Here is a 22,359-nt window from a genome sequence, read left to right as displayed (position 1 = left end):
TAAAACGCTGAGCTGTAGTGCTAAAGTAAAGTGAGTTTTGTCATAAGAAGTACTTTCACTCCTCTCCTCTCTACTTTTCATTCTGTTCAATACAAACATACATTCAACAAAACAAGGGGCACGCTTAATTACTTGAAAACGGTCGCCTCAAATATCAATTACTTGCCATTTTCACTGTACATCCAAATTTTGCACTTCATATTGAAAATACAATCATCTTAAATAACCCTCATCAGCTATCCAATGAGGTATTGTTTTAAAGGGTATAATTATATATACATACAAATATATTAAAGCAACAAATATAAACGCATCACATCTATCTGGGTTATAAAAAAACATATAAAAGAGGGATTGTATAATAACAAGTTCAATTGAAAAGGTGACTTGTCATGACTGCAAGATGTTATCTGTTTGGAATATATTACATGTATACTTTATATCCCTGCGTTTGACGCCTTCGCTTCGCCTTCGCAAGGGCAACGCGTATCAGTGAAACTAGGCCTACAATATCGCCGCAAGACGCTTCTACAGTAAATGCTAGCCGGGACTTGACACGTGTCCTTGTCTTCATTATTAAATACAAATTTGCATTGTTATTAACTTTGTTTGACAACATGTAAATAGAAGTATACTCGAATTTATAGGTAATTGCAAAAAAATCGGGACCAACGACACGATTTCACAATTGCCACACGCTGCGAGAAGAAAATAGTTCTTACTAAACACACATGCTGATTTCCATTGATTTGGACCACGTTATAAAATGACGGTGTTTTATCGACGCGGAAATTTAGTATTTTGAAGCTACATTTAGAAGAAGTGGTTGGAGTTGTCGTTGGCGCCCACGTTGCCTCTGTTCTTGAAGACCATAACCGTGGCTTAACACTGATTTCATTATGAAGTTGTGAAGTAATTGTGAAGACACATATAGTTCTGGTAGTCTATGTGTGGGAGGTATAAGACGTGCAATGGTGACATGCCTGCATATATTGAACTGAGCAGCCACAGTGCAGACTATATTGACATTGTAAACTCTATTGAGCAGAGAAGCCACAGGAAACACGATGTTGTTTTCTGCTTTGTAAGCACGTATGAAATATATATATTTTGTCAAGCCTGTCAGTATTGTCCATGGTTAAATTATGTCTACCTTAGTCTGTTCTTATTCGCGAACACCCGGGGTGTCATCACTGATTTTCAGTGATCCATTCATATAATGATTGTTCATCTGTCAAACATTCATCTTATCAAGGGGGGCACGGGTGGCCCAGTCGTCTAAGGCGCCGCGATTCGCTGTGCAGAGTTGCGTCCCTTGGGCACGCAAGAAACCTATGATTGTGGGGTCGAATCCCGGTTCGCCCCGATTGTGTTTCTAGGTTAGTTAGCACCATGCCCGTGCTCGTGGGTTTCACCGAAGTGGTTAACGTCTGAGACCTGCATCACTTCGGGCTTTCCTCCTACATTAAGCTGACACGCCGTGATATAACTGGAGTACTGTTAAAAGCGGCGAAAAAACCCAACTCACTCACTCATCTTATCAAGATTTATCAATGGTGGTCGCAATTTATAGTTTCGTCGTGGTGTTTAGATTACAAATGTTACGTTCCAGGATATCACCAATTACAAAATAAGAATCGCCCTTCTTTTGATAATGGTATATATTTAGAGGAGCAGCGAGTTAGCCTGGTAGTTATGCGTTTACGCCTTATGCCAATGAACCGGATTCTCTTTCGGATTCTGGAGTGAGTGAGTAAGTGAGTTGGCTTTTACGCCGCTTCGAACAGCATTCCAGTGATGCAGATCTAAGATATATATCACTTTGGTTAAAACCACGAGCACGGGTATGGTGCTGCCAAATCTAGAAACATTATCGGGGAGATCGTAATTCGAACCCATATGAGTACAATGGTTAAAGCCAATTTATGGTGCTCCATCGCTGTGTTATTGCTTGAATATTGCTAAAGGTAGCGTAAAACAGTACTCACTCATGCAACATGATTACAGTTGTGAACAAGAACAACTGTAATTAAAATCTTGATTACGTGATAAAGCTGTATTCTAACATTGAGGTTGTCGAACGTACAAAACCACATACAAAACCAAGCATTCAAGTAATTTACTCGCATGCCCTTCATGCGAACAAGACACACCACTGTTTTATTTGTCCCCTTTGGCAAATATAACAGCACAATTACCAGTTTGTCCTATCACGTCTAGGGGGTGATAATTATCACTAACGTGCTTGCCCATTTAATCTTCACTACCTATAAGAGTGGATGCTTCCAACGAGGCAGACTGCAGACACCATCGAGTGTATTTAACTCGACTCCCATCATTTAACGGAAGCGGGTTGTATACTCAGATGCGCCATGATCAGAGCTGGTGTGTTTATGAAATGTGCAAATGATGACCATCGCCCAGAGGCACAGACAAGACCAATGGTCTGGGGTCAAAGGGTACTGGAGCTGGGATGTTGCTATGGCTTCACGAAGCCTCCAAGAGATTAACCTTACATCTGGTTTCCGAGGCTCACAAACACCGGATTTGTCCTTACACAAACACATTCTTAACACCCACACCCACAGCGTACAGTGTGTAGTTGATTTATGCCCTCCGTAATTGGGGTTTGAGATTTGAATGTAGAGGGGTAGGGAAAATGTTTAGGAGGGGAAGGGAACCGTTTCAAGGTACAAATGGGTTGTCAATTTAAAGTACATTTTTCATTCAAAGTACTGAAAACGTATATCGTGGTATTTATGCGAGAAAAACAAACAAATATAAAAGAACATAGTGTGCACCATACTGAAAAAGCACACAGGATAGATCATGTGAGGTGGGGTGAAATGGGGTTTAACGTCGCGTTGAAGATTCTTGCATTTATATAGCGAAGTGCATGCCCCTTAATGCTGAGCGCCAGGCAGAGTACCAACAAGTTTAAACGTCTTTTAGTATGACGCTGCCGGGGATCGAACCCCGACCTTCCGCTCTCCGGGCAGGCGCCCTTCCCCAAGACCATGGAGGTGGTCAGAAAAGCACAGAAACAGATTGGGGTCATTCACCATCTTTGTTGAAAGAAAAATGTACTACACAAAGCAAGTACTGTACAGGTAATCACAAGTTGTCAATGTAATATTCATCTAATTCAGAATTTACGTTTCTGTAATAAAAAAACTCAACTCTTCGATTTAGTGTACAGTTTGTCTTTCACAATTTGTACGTTAACAGTATGATTTTAATGTAGTGACTGCAGCAAGGATAAAATCTGCACGAACACGTCTCAGAGATAAGCAACCGTAACAGTCATGTCTCCTTGCAAAGGCGAGGGTATTTTTAACGACACAACGATGAGACTACGCATTTCGGTAGCAGAGAAGATTCCCTCCTTCCATAAGAAAGCTTACCATATCCTTGCCTGGGGGTGTCAACGACTTTTCACAGAATTGAAGGATCGTGTTAGTGCCTGTCGAACCAGTATTTTTGGGAATGAAGTGTAAAATAACGCCATCATCAAACGTTGTATTTGTCTAGTATCTGTTAAGATCCCCAGACGTTTCTAAATGAGGGTTTTAGATTACGACAGGTAATGTGGTGGACGTGAAATCAGACTACTCAAGTTTGGGTCAGCTACCTTGTTCTAGAGTGTTATAACACGCCTAAAAGTGTCCAGACAATTATATATACAGACTTCTGCAACATAATCATTTGAAATATATCCTTCATACAGTTATTATTCAGGTTACTACATTCAAGGTCTCAGCAAAACTTTCAAAACGTTTTATGGTAGACGTGGAAGACATTTCCAAATTTGAAGCATCAGTGACAAAAATGATGTCTGATGCAATTCCTTATTTTGACTTGTGCCATATGTTCCCGTGTTTTTTTTAAATTAGACTAAACTCTTTTGAAAAGAATACTGTACGGTCTGGGAACAGATACTTAAATGTTGATTGTACATATTATTCAGTGAGACTTAGTCAACGTGCGCGGTGCATAACGGTTAACTGGATACTAAAGTTCACCAATGGATTTATCCTTGTATTTCTCACAGTCCTGATTTATGAAAGACAGAGTTGGTGTTTGGATAGTGTCTATACTTGTCTATGAGACGTTTCGGTTCTCATTTATCACGCTAGCTGCCAGAGCCTGTACCGAAACGAAATTAACGAATTAAAAGGTTGAGATTAATAAGTCAACCCAGTCTTCATTGCTGCCATATATTCTATAATACCACATCCAGATACAGTCCTGTTTGCTGAACAGTTAGTACATGTTCCATAAAAAATTCTAATTAACATTTATCTATCTAAACACAAAACACAAAATGCCATACGACTTTGATGATATTTTCACAAATAAAATGCATGAATCAATATGTTAGTTCAAACTCGAGAAATATTTTGAAGAGAAATATTCTTTTATTCCGTAATTATATTCAGCTTTTCCATAAATAGTTATCAAGGATCTAATAAAGAATGTTTCTGTGCCGTCAGATAAAACAATATTGTCAAAAGCTACTCTCTGTTTTAACGACATCAAATGCATCCTTCAATAAACTCATGGACGTTGCGTGACGGTATATTCAATTATTTGAGACAATGCAATGAAATATCGTCACATTTTAAAATAACCCTTCGTAAAATATAAACAAAGCAAAGCACGAGCGCTGTTTCTTCAATCAGCATGAAATATAATTATATTTCTCAGCTAGACTTACCCCGACAAAAACAGTTTCCTAATCAACAGAAATATTTTGCTAAAAAGTAAAGCCACCTCTTTTGACGTCTAGGTAACGCATTACTTCATCTGCCCGTCAATCATTGAGGATGTTCCTGGCGGTCATCTTAAGTATTACCCCCCCATCATGAAAAAAGTTGTCTTCAGGTTTTACAAAACAAATCATATTTTTTATTGATTGCATTTTGATCGATTTAGACGTTTTAAGTTGTAAATATCAATACTTAGACGCTAACAGTATGTTGTCCTTGCATTGCATTAACCTGAATTATGAAAGTGACAAACCCTTTCTATGATAACAACAAAATCTCCGAAGAAGCAAAATACATTATCCGCTGAACTAAGCATAAAAATATGTATAGCAGAGCTCATTTATGATATAAAACAAATTCCCATGTAGCCATTGTATTAAACATTTTCACCCGGGTGAGAAATAAATGGGCACATGTATACATGTATTGATATGTTTCAAGGAACGAAATGTTGTTTACCCTGGATTATTTTAATGAAAATTTCATTAATACGAGTCGGTATTTTGCAATTATAAAATACTTTGTTTTCTCTTGGTTCGTCGTTTATATAACAGTTGAATGGCAGGCACTCAGTGGACGGATGAGTGGAAGTGTCTTTAGTCTCTTGATACATCGATTTATACAGCGTGTGAAAATCCCATATCCGGTCAAATGACCGGAAGCATGTATTTCTGGAATCAATCTATTGCTCTTGTTTCAAGTGCAGACCCACATTTCTTGTGATTTCTATACAAAACCCAAACAATCAAAATCAGATGTTGTCTTTTCGGAAGGGTTCGGAAGTTTTGTATAAACAAATCAAACGGTTTGTTATATTAACGATCCAAACCATTGTTTATATTACTGATGGATATTGAACCGCAGAATTATTTAATTCATGGTAAAAGTAACAGGCAACTGACGAAACAGTCCTAGTAATGCATTGGTTCGTTGTAAGTTGCATTATGTTGGATGAAACACAAGATGACATGGTTAATAATGAATGTTTCAGAAAGAAGATTACGATCACGTTTGTACTATGTATAAAAGCATGTATATATTTATACATTTTCGAAGTAATTGATACAAAATTCTTACAGACATTAAACAAAAGTGCATCATCCCATGCAAGAAATAAATTAGAAGATTTGACAATGTAACAATATGACGTTTCACATTTTACATAAAAAGCAACGGTTATATTATGACATGTAGTAGATGTAACTTTGAACATGGCGTCTCTTGAGTCCGCAGCCAAACCTTAATGGAAAACAAGGCGTGACAATACTTTTTGTCAGCGGTACCAGCACCTGAGTAAGACACCTACATTTATATCGATAACCTCTCGAAACGAGGCTTCAAATAACCCTACATGAGCAAGAGATGTATAGAAATTATTCGTTATTATTCGCATTTTCTATCATTAATGTAGCAGCCCTATTTACGTTCATGTACGCTTGTAATGTCTCGAGTCGACATATAGAGGGCCCATAGATCCCTCCACATGTCCGCATCGCTGTGTAAACACAGAGCTCTAAAACTCCATTAGTTGATTCGCTTTTCTTCAACCATAACCACTCACTCCGTCCGTTAAAGGACAAAGAAAATGTCTCGAACTTGGCAATGTAAATATGACATACAGGTAGAGGCAGACTTGTATTGAATTTTCTCTGCCAATAATAATGTTAGTTCCTGTGTCTGTAGAATGGAGTTTTCTAACCGCTGCGAGGGCCGGCAATTTAAGTATTAAGTCTGTGGACTAGAATATATCATATCATTTTCATATTTGCTAAGAATTTTAATCATCATCTCCTTGGTGTATTTCCATATATCATTAATGGTCATGGATGATTATATTATCATAACAGATGAAGAAGTTCTAATTCACTGTGGCGTTAAAGATTGTGGCAAAGATGCTTCATTTGCAACAATGATGTTCAAAGAAGGATTGAAATTTGAAGAACAGGAGAAGATATGAAAAAATGTAAAGAGTAGCAAAAGACCGACCCTAGTGAAACAACAAAAGGATGAAAACGTTAAACTTCTGAGGCCGGTATACGAAAGCTATTTATCAGGCGTCATATATTGGTATTCTAAGACTACCGGTGTTGTCTCAGTTCATTACTTCTCTCGGCCACGTATCGGTTACAGTCTCAGTGGAACTCAAGTAACGACCAAATCCTTTGGATCCAGTGCGCTGAGTAACAGTAATAGTTATGATTAAAGCGTTATTTTATTTTCGTACATATGAAAGGCACCCAATGCCATGACATAGATATGTGCATTTTATATTAGTCTTCTATTGGAACTGTGGTTAAGGGGTAATCTGACACTCTGGGGCACAGTCTCCTAATGGATTTCCGGTTTTGGTGCATGACGAAGATTGTTGAAATCGGAGGCAGATTTCACAGGGCTCCAGTCATGAGTCAATAGATTGAAATCAGCCATTCATTAACTGCACAATATTCCAATTGATATGTTTCCCTTTCCTCATGATCAAACACATACTTTTTTGTACTCATTTCAGCAAATCAAATATATATTAAACGCTTGCAAACCACATCACTTTTGGCTTTCCTCCCACATTAAGCTCCTAAAACAGGATATGACTAATACACTGCTCAATGCTGTTTTACATCCTACCAGCTCACTCTGACAATACTTTGTTAAACATGAGCATTGTTTCATTTGTATCATTGTAACACAGTACCATAACACACTACAGTCAGCTTATGAAGCCTTATGTAATATTATGTAATACGTATTAGAGACACACTGTCTCATCTAGAATCTGCAACAAATGTACGGTGCCAAAAACATTACGAATAGCTTTGTTGTCCCATTCGCAGGCAAGTGCTAACAGAATAAAATGCTTTTTTGTAATACACCAATCTATAAAAGTAGAGAAAACAAATATGACATTTTAATTATCTCAATCTATAGTCGTATTAACAATAACGAATTTGGCCAAGTTGTTATGTCTTATTCAGATGAGGATTGTGAATAAGTGCCGACTGGCTGTCTCTCTCCCAAGGGAGATAAAGTGATAAGCGTAGAAAAAAAATAAAGCTGGAATATGAAAAATGAAGGATAAGTCATAACTAATCAAGAGAGCACGAATACAGTCAGCAGAATCGATAAACAACTGGCGGCTATTCAGTGATGCCCCAAATGCATTGCCACACAAACAGATAATTCAGAAAGAAATGTGCCTTTGCGGCTTGTGCTTTTTCATTACTCAAATGATTTAAAGCCAAAGTCTGGTTTTCTACATGGTGTAGGTACCACGACCTTTACGTTTCCAATGTAGCCGATTTTAGGGATGATTTCGATTCAATTCAATTTAGAGATCCTTCCCTTAGTGTCATTTGTCAGATTTATTTATTCGTCAAACCTCTTCCCAAGAAAACACTTTAAATAATTACCATGCAGGACCGCGTGGCAGGTGTATATTGATGTTATTTATCTCTATTATGTAATACATTAGTTTTAACAAACATGAATGAGATGCCACAGAGTACATTTGAGCACATGTTATGTGCTTCTTTCGCAAACGATTAGCCAGAGTAATGCCATTGTAATTGAACGGAGGCGCAAACACACATGCTAAAAAGAAGGAACGATTGTTTTACAGAAATCGTTCAACGAATATTTGTTTGGGTATTGTTCCATTAATACATTATAAATCCTTTACGTTCGAGGGAAATGTTTTGTCAGATATTTGAAAATAAATTGAAGAATTAATGAATCGTGACTGTCCACAATGATGTTTACACATTCTTAGCTAAATTAAGTTGGTATCCATAAGAACTCGTAGAAAAGCCAGCCACATTTTATATTTCAAAGTTGATGTGGGATAAGCGCTTATACTACATGGGAATATATAGATGGCTTTCAACATTTCATGTATGCCAGGCATGTTTGCCAATAAATGAATACTGACACTTTTCACAAACAGCTGTTGTAAAATCATTCTGACAGTCGAACAAAGGAATGTTTCTTCCTAATTTTGTTATCAGGAAATATAGCAAATCTAAAGGTACTCATATTTTGTATATTATTGGAAAGGACAACATTAACATATGAGTGAATAAACATAATTGTATGAGATACAGTGTACCTAATATTATTGTCTATTAGGAAACGCGGGTGACCTAAAGCTCCACAATTTAACATGTAGCATTGCCTTTCAGGTCCGTGGGTTCAATGCCCTATTCCTCTCGATTAAGATCCTTGGTTTGTATGTAAAATGATATGGGGTTTCATCATCGTGTTAAAAACACGTAAATATAAAATTGATATTAGTGATTAGTTGTTCGCAAAAATGATAAGCGCATTCTTCTACATGGGTGGTACAGTCACAAACACATGGAAAGGCATGTCAAGTGTCCACCTGAGCAAACGTATAGTAATAGGGAACGTACTGTTATAGTTAAAATAGAGAATTACATCGGACCTCATTTTGTCACTGATGTTAATATTTGGAAATGTCCTTTACATATATACTTTAATACTTCTTGAAAGCTGAGCTAAAACTTTCACTGTTGGAAATAGCAAGGGTCGTGTGACTTCCTCTAAGATATTGGTAGAGAGAGCATTCCCCGATTTTACCTCACTACAGTATTGTTCTAAATGTTCTTGTTGCATATGAGATGATCGTTATGACGACGGTAAGTTAAAGGAAATATATAAATTAAAAGTTCGAATACATTGTTTCTCGTTAACATTCATTTTAAATACTGCGCGGTAAGAACAAAAACAGATTTATCTACTTTCTATCACTGAAATATTGTCATTTGCAAAATGAACACAAAATACTTAATAGTTTCATGATTCTTCAAGGAGGATGGGTGACATTTAGATAACCCAGTGGCAGAACTGTTTTGCAATGAAACTGTATTGTTCTGTGTACGTAAACATAATAAACATACTAAATGTCAATGTTGAGTAAATCGTTAAGACCAGTGAAGTCCTACATATCGTTTATCGCTTAAACATACATGATGCAATTAGCTGTTAAACAATACGGAGAGGTCTCCCGAGACTGTCCTCCGCACAATCTATTATAAATACGCTCTGCGAAAGACCCCTGTAGTATAGTGTTGGGCTTATTGGGATCCCTTAGGGGCGACAAGTCTCACTGAATTAGACCCTTTCCGCTTTGCTTCCAGAAAATGAAATCAAAGGCGTCGATTGTCATTACATGGGAGGCTTCAGCTCACGACTCGACCCCGTGAGACGCTGAAGATTATCAGAAGGCGACAGACATACGACTTGCTGTAATGGGCACATTGATACTTCCTACAGTAAGTCCCTTTAAGTGACGCTGTAAATGCAGATGCTATAGTTGACTCGACGACGTAAACGGAAAAATATTAGACAGTTCAATGACGTTCACATTATTTCACTTATGAATGACATTCACCCGAGGGTGCTATACGACGTCTATGCATTATGGTTTTCTGGAACCTGATTTAAAATAGAGTTCTTCTTGATATTCTTATTAATGACGTATTGTCAGAAAATGAAGATCTTGTCTGCTGGGTTCTGTATTTGGAACAACAAATCTCCGTAGGCTCATAAACAGGACAGTTTAAACCGTGTTATACGGTATAGAGTGGCAAGTTAACAACCCACACTCTAGTTCCGCCACCCTGAGTTAGCTGCAGCTAGACGGTTGTGGATTTAAGTGTTACATTCACCGTTATATTGAGCCAATTCGTCCGCCGAGGCTAGCATTACATTCTTCAAATGTCGGTGTGTTGACTGTCGTTAATGGAAGCAATAGAAGGTTAAATGACACCTAATTATTGGCCTTGTTCTGCATACATTGGCAGTACAATTAGGGAAACAGAAAATGATGGGGTTTGGGTGTGAAAGGTGGCAGCATAAACACAAATAAAATGATATTGATCCATTGTCCAAATGGCAGGTTTAGAACACAGAAACCAATATAACAAGACCCTGTCAAGGCCTGTCTACCCCTTAGAAGAAGCGTGCTCGTTTAAATTAACTCTGTTAAAAGGTCTTGCAATGGAAATAGAATTTCCAAGCACTGTTGTAAACAATGACAATAGTCTGCAATCGATTCTGAATAAAGTTTGAATGGGTGATCGAAACGCTTATGTTGCTGAATGGAATGTTGATGAACCTGTTTTAGAATCAAACTGTTGATTTCAATTGAGATGAAAGAAGTTCAAATGAGCAAAGAGAATCATGAGTTTCATAGAAGATCATAAACATGGAATATTTATGGACAGTGGTTTAGGAGTGCGGATGAGTCATGATTGTATATCTACATCATAAAGTTGGTGAGGTGACATCTAACTTAATATCAAATCAATAAAGGTGACAGTAATCACAGGAAATCGGGACTAAAACAATTTTATGATCCCCACTTTATCATAAGGCTGTGTTTTTGACTCACTATCAAATAGTGATGATACTACGTGTTCGCGAAAGACATGTAATACAGGTATAATACTATACAATGGTGTTCTTAGATATCTCGGTGGTTTATTTATGAATTTTCTGGTGATGAACATGAACGGCTATGTTTTAATGTCATGAAGAAGACGTCTCTTAGTGAAGGTAAGCTAAAGCATAACAAAGAAAAGGGAAATCATATAAAGAAGGTAATAATGGCATTCCATTACAAGGATAAGAAGGCATCCTTCCGCACACTAAGCATAATAATTTGACAGTGAGGAATCTTGTTTGCCAGATTAGACGTCTGTGATCAATATTGTGACAGACCAACTAACACAACTGTGACAGAATGTTGCAGATCAGAGTAATTTCCAGCCGAACAGTGTTCACCTATTGGCCTAATGTTGGCAACGAAATTCTTTTTGACACCGCATCACTTTGTTCATTCTGGAAGGAAAACAAATGCGCCCTGTGTGTCGATGCATGGCACTGAAACTATTCCCGCAAATGTAAATTAGATTTCTATATAAATCAAATTGTAAACCTGGATTCTAGCTGATCTAATTTGGACGGTGTTTGTTTTTCTGAGACTCTGGACGTCCACACTGACAAATGAAATAATAGCGAGAAAGCTGTTGTATAGAACACCCGTACTTCATTATTCGGTGCTGAAAATCTTCACCAAAGTATTTAAAAAAGAGATTTTGGAAAACAGCCTTTGTGGTGTGTTGTGAAAGTCGGCCCACGGAATATTGATTGTTAGTTAATTCTATCTCGACATTAAATTGTTGGCAAAAACGTCTTGGGCTCATCATTCAAATTACAGAACACACGGTTAAGGGTATAATCATATTCAAAAGGAGAACGAATTGGAATATTAAAGCAATAATTGCAACGACCACCTTTCATGAAATATGCTCACATTTTATCTATTAAGGTTTATTCTCATGAATCCCCCGTAGGGATACATCAAATTAGCACAATTTGAAAAGACAAGAAGGTGGTCTCGTCTGTCATCCTTTAATTTGTTATATGAGCGACAGTAACCTTTACACTGACAGAATGGGCACCCTGATTACCATTGTTAATGATCACAAGTAGTGGTGCTTTCTACACTACGCCTTCTCAGTTAGCTGATGAAAAATTATACTTTTACAATCATTCTTACTTTCTAGTGAGCGAGCGGTTCGGGTTTAACGGCGCTTTGAACAGTATTCCAGTTCTTATCTACCACATTGGAAATACAAAATAGCCACACTGCTACTTCAGACCTGTGCTAATCTTATTCTATCCCGCTGTAATTTACAGTTAACCATTCGTGCGATTTATTAAGTTATAGGATCTGGGATACGATGACTATACGATTGGCCCTGCTTCGAGTGTCTGCCAATATCAACATTGTCAACTCACGTTAGCGACTCGAATAGTTATAGACGAATCTCGACAGTCTCTGATACGACACCTGGCGCTACCCCTTGGTGCGATATGCAGAATGGAACCTTGTCAATGGACAGTGTATGTGGTACTGTTATGCTAAATTCGGAATCGCTCCATGGACTTTAGCAATTATTTTTTATGATTATTGAAAACGTTTTGTCGCTTATAGTGTTATATATATTGACGTTCCGAAACAAGATCATGCGTTTGGCGATATATCTGGACAAACGACATGTATTTTGCTGTAAAAAATAAATATACACCAGGAAACAATCTAAGCGCCACACTGCTTTTCATATATCCGAGCTCCCGTGCACCTTTTGTCAATACCTACATATGACATTGATCTCATACATTTGTATTATACCGGTACTAGAATACTGAGTGTTCCCTCTGATGATCACGAATACTGCACCAAATCACAATATGAAAAAAGAAAAAGAGGAAGGAATTATAAGAATAGCTTCTGGCATGGAATACTTACAAATGATCAGATGATCGATTTCATTTTCATTATTTGAACATTAGCATGTCACTTTGTGTTTAGAAACAAACAAAAATACAAAAACTTATTACTAGATACGATTTTTTCCATGTAAATTTTAATAATACATACAAATTAGTAAGCGGGCCCAACTTTTTTTCCGGGTATATAAAATGATTAATTACATATAGAGTTGAAAAGACATAAACACTGTTCTGGTTTTATATAAGAAATGAACGACACATAGGCAAGGGTTGAAACAGTACACGTCTAACATTGACATTTACTGCTTCTTCTTACTACCTAATGGTAACTACAACCTTTCCATAATGGTATACATTATAATCTCAAGCCAATAACACTAAACCTAAGCAAATGTATCTACATCGTATTCATTACACACGTATTAAAGCGATCTCAAATCTCAATGAGAATGAAACAATTTACAGAGGTAATTAACATTACAGAAGAGGTGTAGTGGTACACACCACCATGAAAACAAATGAAACTGCTTTGTACTGTGACTCGCTCAAGTACAATTGGTATAGCTGTAATGAAATCGTGTATTTGAACCTAGCGTTTCCTTTGTGACTTTGGTTATAGAGTTCACCCTATCGTGTTCTTTGAAAGGCTATCGACCGTTATCGTAACATACAGTGAAGTACACAAGAAACTCGACAGAAGCCACCACAACATCACATGTTGCTAATGAATCCTAATAAGTACCATCTAAACTCCGATATAAAATAACAAACATCAGAATCCAATCCAATCCAGAACCCTAACTCAGGATTCATGTTCAAGTTCTTGTTTAAGTGGAACGCAAATTTCTGACCAAATCAAATTGAGGGTCGTAACCGTGGATTCATATTCTTGTTTATGGGGATAGCAAACGTCTGATCTGTTCAGTCGGACATCAGAACCCAATCCAATTTGGTACCCTCTTGATTTAGGTTTACGTTCTCGATCTACCGGAGTAATTTTTCAGACCCTTTGATTTTGGGTCATCTTGAGTTGCCAAATGCTCCGAAATTGTGGGGCTAAATGCTAGTAAAATGAATCTATATCCTTAATTAACTGCAAAATCAACTTACAGATTTGCATCAAAGAAATATCATCTTCCTCAGACAATCGTAAATGTTTCTGGTGCCAATTGTTTTTTGCGATCTCTGGCTTCCACTAGCGGCGGCGGTGAGTGAGTGGGTGTAACGTTTTTTCTGAACAATATTTCAATTGCATCAAGGCGTTTTCCTTTACAGCATGATGATGCAGCCGACAGACAAAACATAATAATTGTGAATCTTGGATTTGATCCCAAGACCAGTCCATGCTAGCCTAAAGAGGTAATTCCGTGAATTGTTGGATTCTATGAATCTGTCCTTTCAGTTGTGGTTCGCCTCTGTTTCTTTCCATGTAACAAACATACGACTTGGAATACCCTGGTGGGTACAACAAACAGAGAGAATGCTTCATGGCTGACAGGAGTCAAAGATGCATCGTACACCTCAATAAGGAAACAGTAACATTCAACAAAAAGAGGTAACACCCTTGACAATAGCATGCTTAGACTAATAGGGTTACACATAGCATTACACACAAAACGGGTCACTTCTACTTTCAAATGATTAAACTGTGTTATTTTTTTCTCATTTTTTTGTTTTGTATTTGCATTCTAGATATTCTGTGTTAATATGTGTGATGCCTAAAGACGGTTGTTCTTGTATTTTGGACCTTATTGAGAATGACGCCAACCCTTTGCCAATCTTTTGAAATGCCTTATCAAACAACTTGAATGCAAAACAGACATCAACACATAACAGATCATTGTTCTTATGGTTTATCTTAGATCAGGATTTGACCTTGTCGATGAGGCTGAGATTGTCTCGTCGTAGAAACTATTGCTACATAAAGGTTATTCCCGGAGATGACAAAAGATACTTACTTTGCAGATATTTCGTATGATCATTTGCAAAGTTACCATTTTCAAATGCATATGTTCAAAAGAAAGTATTGTATATCATATTATTACGAAAATGGTTTGAAAGGTATAATAGAATTCTAGAAAGGTAAAACACAGAACTGAACAGAGGTTTTTTTACACTCAGGCCTCGGTATATGAGGTACATACAGAGATCACATGGTGAGGCGGACAGAGGAATAGCCGGGAGCTTAATCAGCTTCCATAATTATGGGTGAGTGAGTATGGATTGCGCCGCTTTTAGCAATATTACAGCAATATCACCGTGGGAGGCACCAGAAATGGACTTCACACATTGTACCCATGTCGGGAATCGAACCCAGATCTTCGGTATGACGAGCGAACGCTTTAACCACTAGGCTACCCGACCGCCCCAGCTTTCATGATTATATCAGTGACTTTACAAAATTTCATCTGGACAGAGATTTCCTTGAGCATATTTTGTTGGTTCCTATATTTACATAGGATATACAATTTACGAGCATCATTAGAATATGTACATTTATAAATATGAAGGTATTTATCACCAACATCCTTCATTTCACATTGGCAAACAGTGACGGGATTCTCGAAAGAAGAGCAAAAAGGAAAGGAATATTTGATAAACATGACTCAAACTTATTGTCAATTTTGAAGTTTCGATATGTTGAAAATACTTTTAGTCAGGAAGATGATGAAAAAAAACAAATCAAAAACCCCTGTGACAGCCCGACACAGTTTGGTAAAAATATTTTGAATAAAGGTGAACCGCGCCATTTTCAAATTCTACCATTGTTATTTGTATCTTTATACAAGAGCATGTATACAATGTGTTAAAGTTTACTACATTTTCCAGATAAAACTTTCCACCAACATGTGATCAATCTTATTTTAATATCTATGAGAAGAGGAATTCTACCCAACTCACCAAAAACAATAAAAAGTTGTTGTTTTTACTGTGATAGGTTTCCTTGGAAAAGGTACGTGGACTTTTTAATTTATTTGTGATTTTCAAAACCCCATACATCACATCCATATAAGAGAATAGGTTTCACCAAGACATCAAATAAATAAAGTTGACGGTATATATGCACTATTTACGCAGAACAAAGTAAAGATTACAGTTAAACCCAGGTGACCAGGCTCGATATCCCGTAACAACTCCCATAAACCCACAGACCAATATCATCAGCTTCAGTGAGTGAGTCAGTGTGTACAGTGAGTACGCAGCTTTTAGTAGTATTCCAGCAATATCACGGCGGGGGACACCAAAAAGGCCTTCGCACATTGTACCCGTGACGAGAGAACAAAGCTTTCACCACTAGGCCACCCTACCGCCCCTATCAGCTTCAACGTGCGTGGGACATACTTTAAGAAACGTTTACTAAAGGTATGTTTGTTTATCACTGTGGCAGGTAGGGATTTCTTAATACACGTGAAAAGGTTACAAATGAAAAGGCCACACCTTATTTTAACCAAAACACATCGAATTTGATTGTATAGTAAATGACTGGTGTTTGTTCCTAATGTCACAATATATGTGTAATTAATTGCAACAAGCAACCAGTTCCTTTCACACATCTAATATAACTGACATAATGTCACACCTGGCTCAATACCTGCGGCGTATCATTACACCGGCAGACACACGTAAACTATTTTGTCAAACTATCACACTCTTACATTAGTTGTGTAAACATTACCGAATGATAGCGGGAAGGCTCAAGCAGTGATATCGCGACCTTTAGCTCCGCCGCTGAGGCAAGTTAAGACGGGAGACGGAGTTACACTTGGAGATACCTTGATCGTGCCCTCTGTACGTTTCCCAGTATTATTTCACCATTAACTAGCTATCAGTTAGAGATAGATAGAAGATGTTCATGATCCATTTTGCGTTGTGAAGAACTTCAAGTGTCACAATCCCCAGGTTACTACACGGTATAGAGTTATTGCTGCATCATTTAATAAGCATTGCCACATGGAAATTGTATACATCCTGAAGGTACTGATGTATGTTAAGCTGAATTTCTACAATATTAGTCAAGAGAAAGGCTTCAATATGTTCATATTTGTACCTTTTTTACAATGAAAATGGATGAACAAATTCTACAAAATGAAGAGAATTCAAGGACGTACACTGTCGAATGTAAAGCTGGTAGAAAACAAAAGAGATAGGTTTATTCATTTTGTGTTGATTTCTGACAAATGCACAAATTTATGACCACAGATAAAAAATCAGTCATGTCTACATAACTTATACCTGCAAAACATCGACAGACAGGAAAAGATCCCTTCCCGGGGAATTCCTGAAAGGCAAGTTTACATTACGTACAAATGACATTACCCCGTGGCCATTATCCTGTTACAGTAATAGTACATTCCTGATTAACGGCGATGCACTACAGCTGAAAAGCTTGGAACTGTAGCACATATATTTCTGGTATGAATTGTTATTGTATTTCCTAAATTTATAAAGACTACTTGCAAAGCCAGTGCCGTGTGAGTGAGTATAGTTTTACGCCGTTTTAGCACTATTCCAGCAGCATAACGGCGATGGACACAAGAAATGGGCTTCACATGTTGCACCCATGTGAGGAATCGAACCCGGGCGTTTGGCGTGTCCGGCGAACGCTGTAACCACAAGGCTACCCCACCGTGCTGAGGGAGGCAACAAGAACAGTTTTGAACATTATTATGTACATGCGTGACTGCGTGATGTGAGCATTATGGTGTGTCTGGTCATAGTGTAAACTGAATCGATCACCTGATATTGGAGCAACAGCAACGCACTTTGTTATGCGAAACGGTATCCAATCAGTGACACAACTACACATGTACCTTTGTGTGAGAGACACTGTTTGAGTGTGACAAAAATAGCTGCTGCCGTCGAATATCGAACACAACGGAATTTAACACCAACTGATTCGATTACATGGATAAAATATGCAATATACCTTGACCATTGTATAAGATAAAAGCGAGAAAACCCCGTCAATTATAATAAGAAGTATCTGCTAAAGGCAGAGTCCATTGTACGATTTCGACTACAAGCAAAAGAAGTTGCTTCGACCTTACCTGTACAAAACACAATGTCTTCCTTTAAACCTACACACGGTTGTCTTGTCCTACTCCTATGAACGTTGTTCAATGAGTTATCCCAGATACACGGGACGTTCATACGAGGGTATATCATCTCCCACGCAAAATTCAACGTCTTAACCTTTCACCTAGATAAGCGCTCTATTGTCATTGCAACCATGAGCCCCGGCGTTCCGTGTTTGATCATTTACTGAAAGAGCAGGTTAATCATTTTAGATAATAAAAACAGCACGGAGTGTTTGAAATGCTGTGGCATACTTCAAACATGAAGCCAAACGGTTTTTGTCGGTGGAAATGCGCGTTTGCGTAGTTATCCCTACGACACGAGATAATATTAAGTATAAAGGACACACTGTGCTGCGAAATTTTTTTTGATTAAAACTGACATTAACCGGTTCAGAATTTAACTGACACGTTTTCGTTTAGGTTCCCATTTTTTAGAAAAGGGTAAATGGGTAAAACCCAAACTAGAGTCGGAATAAAACAGTTTTTGTACACTTAAAATAAAGAACGAATACCATGGTCGTATCCTATGGCCACAATATCGGGATATCCGTCTAGCTCATATGATGAATCATTTATAAGTGAGTGAGTTGGGTTTCCAGTCTTATCACTGCGTGTCAGCTTAATATGGGAGAAAAGGCCGAAGTGAAACCCACGAGCACGGGTATGGTGCTGCCAAACCTAGAAACATAATCGGCGCGAACCGGAATTTCAATCCACGATCAAAGGCTTCTGTCATGCCCAAAGGATGCAACTTTGCACAGCAAATGGGGGCGCCTTATTACTAGGCCACCTGTGCCACTAGTTACTTAATAAATATAAAATGTCATTGTGTCCGACAAAACAAATTTCCTTTGGCGCAAAGGGTAAAATAGATACAAATTATATGAATGGACGAATGGTTTGATAGGAATTACTAGAAGGTAGACACAATTTTATGGATAACAACTTAACTTGTTGTTTCGGTATAGATCCTTATACCGTTGTCAAGCAAGACTGAATGAGGGACATTGTAAAGAATATATATAGTAGGTGGAGGGTTAACAGTAGAGGATTAACAGTAACAACAATTGCATACATGAGAGGGATAACATGAGCAAATAATGACAACAGAAGGATAATACTGTCACAACACGATAGACAGAGAACACATTGGTGGAATCCAATTAAACAGAATGGACCACCGTGAAGCCAGTTAAACAGAATGGACCACGGAAATCAGTGATGATACCAAGTGTTCTCCAAAAGGGTAAGCATGCCCCGCCCTACCGGTAGCACCTGCCATTCACACGATTTGCTTAAGAAAGAAAGTATTACTTGCCATGCGAAGGCGGCCTGCAGACAAACCAGACAATCAAGTGATCGATGGACCAGAAAAAACCTTGTGTGATTGAGTTCATTTATCTACTTTAAAATGAGAAATTAGCTTATCTACTTCATTACCACATTACGAAAAAACTTAACAAAAGTGAATTTGAGTTATTACAATATTTGTAATTCAGCATGCTCTTGGGCCACCTAGGTGAGTTGTTACGTGGTGCCTTGACTCTTTCTGGTACACGCTATGTGAGTCATCAGCACACTTATGTATCTACAGATGTTGGCAAGAGGTCTAAAAAATAAACTTAACATTTGAAACTAATGAGTTTGTGTTTTTCTTTTATTCTGGTTTCGATTTCACTAACAGGGAAAACAATTTGCTTTTTGCTGCGGTTTCTATATCACATGCACATGTATATCATATTCACAAATTTCAAATTTCTATTCAAATGCCATCTGAGGTTTACTGAGAAAAATGTGAAATAAGGAAAATATTTTATGGATGTCAGTTTCTTTAATATGAGGAACACAACGTTTCGGAGTATATGCTAGGTCCTTCATCAGGTGAAATCAGAAACGTTGTGTTCCTCATATTATAGAAGTTGACATCCATAAATGCTCTTCCTTATGTGTATCGCTTCTAAATGCCTTTCAAAGAGTAATATGTGAAATGTTTGACTTCCTCATTGATAACATCAATTAAAATGCGTGGGTAAGACATTTAGGCAAGAAGTTAGCATTCACATGGGCACCAATTGTGCTCCCATTCTTTCTTTATGCACATGAATGGGAATTCCTGTTCGGATTGGCCAAGTCAAAACTCGGTAATGTGGCCAGGAAATTTAACTTAAGCCTAAGTTAAATCAATGACCAGATGCCTAAGTTAAATCAATGACCAGATATCGTTCAATAACCATCAAATAGCCTATTCCCGTCCACTGATTTACTTACCTGAACTAGAAATAAAGGAGACCAGTGAGTCTGCCTCATCTGTTTCATATTTAGTTCCATGCAAAAAGATTCAGAGTGACAAAACACTATCAACAAGACTGCTTGACAAGAGGGATGACTTCAACTTTCCAATCGTCAACTTTCCCTTCATTTCAAGCAATATTCCAGAAACCCAAGCCTTTGGTGTTCACATTTCACAGCTTCTAGCATGCTCTTTCTAAGAAGATTTCAAAGAGCGTCTTACTCAGAAGTTTTTGATCAGGGTTACAACATTCAATGCCTCAGTAAAGCTATCAAGGAGTTTTATTGTGGAGCACAGTTTCAAAATTGACGCAAATGACAAAAATTATGTCCGATGAAATTCCTTGTTTTGACTTTTTCCATGTGTTCCAGTGGTTCTTTTTCCAGGTGAACAATTGACTTGCCTTTGCATGTGTTTGTGATGGGTGCCACCGGAGGGGCAGGATATGCTCACCTGTTCGCGAACACCTGGTATCATCACTTTTTGATAATGATTTCTAGGCCCATGCTCATGATATAGTCTGAATCGTAAATCGACTCTGCTCTTTACAGATATTTCTATTGAATAGAAAGAGGTTTAGTAGCTTTCAATTTTAAATAGAAGCAAAAAAAAACCTTTCCGAAATGATAAGTAATTTCTGTTGAACAATTCCGAATATGGTGTAAGAATGTGTTTATGCAGCACTTTCACTAAGTAGTGATAGCAGCATAATGACACAATGTAAAAACGAACATACTACTGAAGTATGTTAGAAATAACACTTAGCTTGTCGATGAATGCAATGCAACTTCAGAAACTAGATCAAATTCATATTAACCTTTGGAGAAGAATGATACACAAAACCCTTTGTTATCAGATAACCTCTAAGAAGCGTTTCAATGTTCGATCGCGTGCAAAATGAAAACCGATTGAATCATGAAGTCGTTGATTCTCATATTCTGACGTGTCTTGGTGCTTTACTGCCTCGTACATCTCCAAGTAAAATGTTATGGAATGGAGACGTTTGATGGCTGCAGAAACAGTGATCTATATACTTTCGTAGGTTTCGCTAGCACACAATTTATTTTATAGCCAACGATGTAAGTGAAATGGTCCATTGATAATTTAAGTGAAATGGTCCATTGATAATTTAAGTGAAATGGTCCATTGATAACACTGGTCCATTAAGACTGCTGTCCTAACTTTGTTCACATATCCGCTTTCACTGACATCTTCGCGCATCTGGTATGTTCGGAGTAATCCTTATTCATTGTTAAAAAGGACCCGGCGACTCAAGGGACAATGGCAACGCGTTTCACTGCACATTGAGTGGGTGAGTGAGTGAGTGAGTTGGGTTTAACACCTCTTTTAACAGTATTGCAGTTACATCGCGGCGTGTCAGCTTAATGTGGGAGGAAAGCCCGGAGTAATGGAGTTCTCGGACATTTACAACTGTGAAACCCACGAGCACGGGTATGGTCCTGACAAACCTAGAAACATAATCGGGGCGAACCGGGATTCAAACCCACAATCATAGGTTTCTGGCTTGCCCAATGGACGCAACTCTGCACCGCGAATCGCGGCGCCTTAGACGACTGGGCCACCCGTGCCCCCACTGCACATTGATTCATCTCTCAGCTGTCGCTGAATCCTCGTCCACAGTTTAATCCAAGACTCCGACGGTGATCACTGGTTTGGCATCAACATGGATGTCTTGCTTCGCAAAGGTAAACATCTGTTATAAGGCATCCATCAAGCGATACCCACAGACTGGCAGATCTACATTAACCCCATGACTTAATACGTTACAGTGGAACACGACAGTTCAAACTAACAGTAAGGTTGTGAAGTACAGCACCGCAAGAAAAAGCACGATGAAAAAGCCTTATTAGGGATAAAGCAGCGATGGGAATGTACGCTCGATGACTAC

The 22,359-nt window shown here is 38.0% G+C and overlaps 1 protein-coding gene across 2 annotated transcripts in view; it reads right to left on the bottom strand.

The window, feature by feature from the left end:
- Positions 1-22,359, bottom strand: part of LOC139463466 (allatotropins-like) — a 66,495-nt gene that overhangs the window by 10,101 nt on the left and 34,035 nt on the right. The window contains exon 1 of one of the 2 annotated variants that reach the window (XM_071244737.1): positions 18,131-18,236. The exons of the other annotated variant lie outside the window; for it this stretch is intronic. The gene's annotated coding sequence lies outside the window, so the exon portion shown is untranslated. Of the gene's footprint in view, positions 1-18,130; positions 18,237-22,359 lie in introns of those variants that run through there. 2 annotated transcript variants of the gene reach the window in all.

Source organism: Haliotis cracherodii, unplaced genomic scaffold (genome assembly GCF_022045235.1).
Source record: "Haliotis cracherodii isolate W230 unplaced genomic scaffold, xgHalCrac1.p SCAF_16, whole genome shotgun sequence".
In the NCBI taxonomy this organism is placed as follows: Eukaryota; Metazoa; Mollusca; class Gastropoda; order Lepetellida; family Haliotidae; genus Haliotis; species Haliotis cracherodii.
The sequence above is the reverse complement of the archived record's forward strand: the minus strand, read 5'-3'. Positions and strand labels throughout refer to the sequence as shown.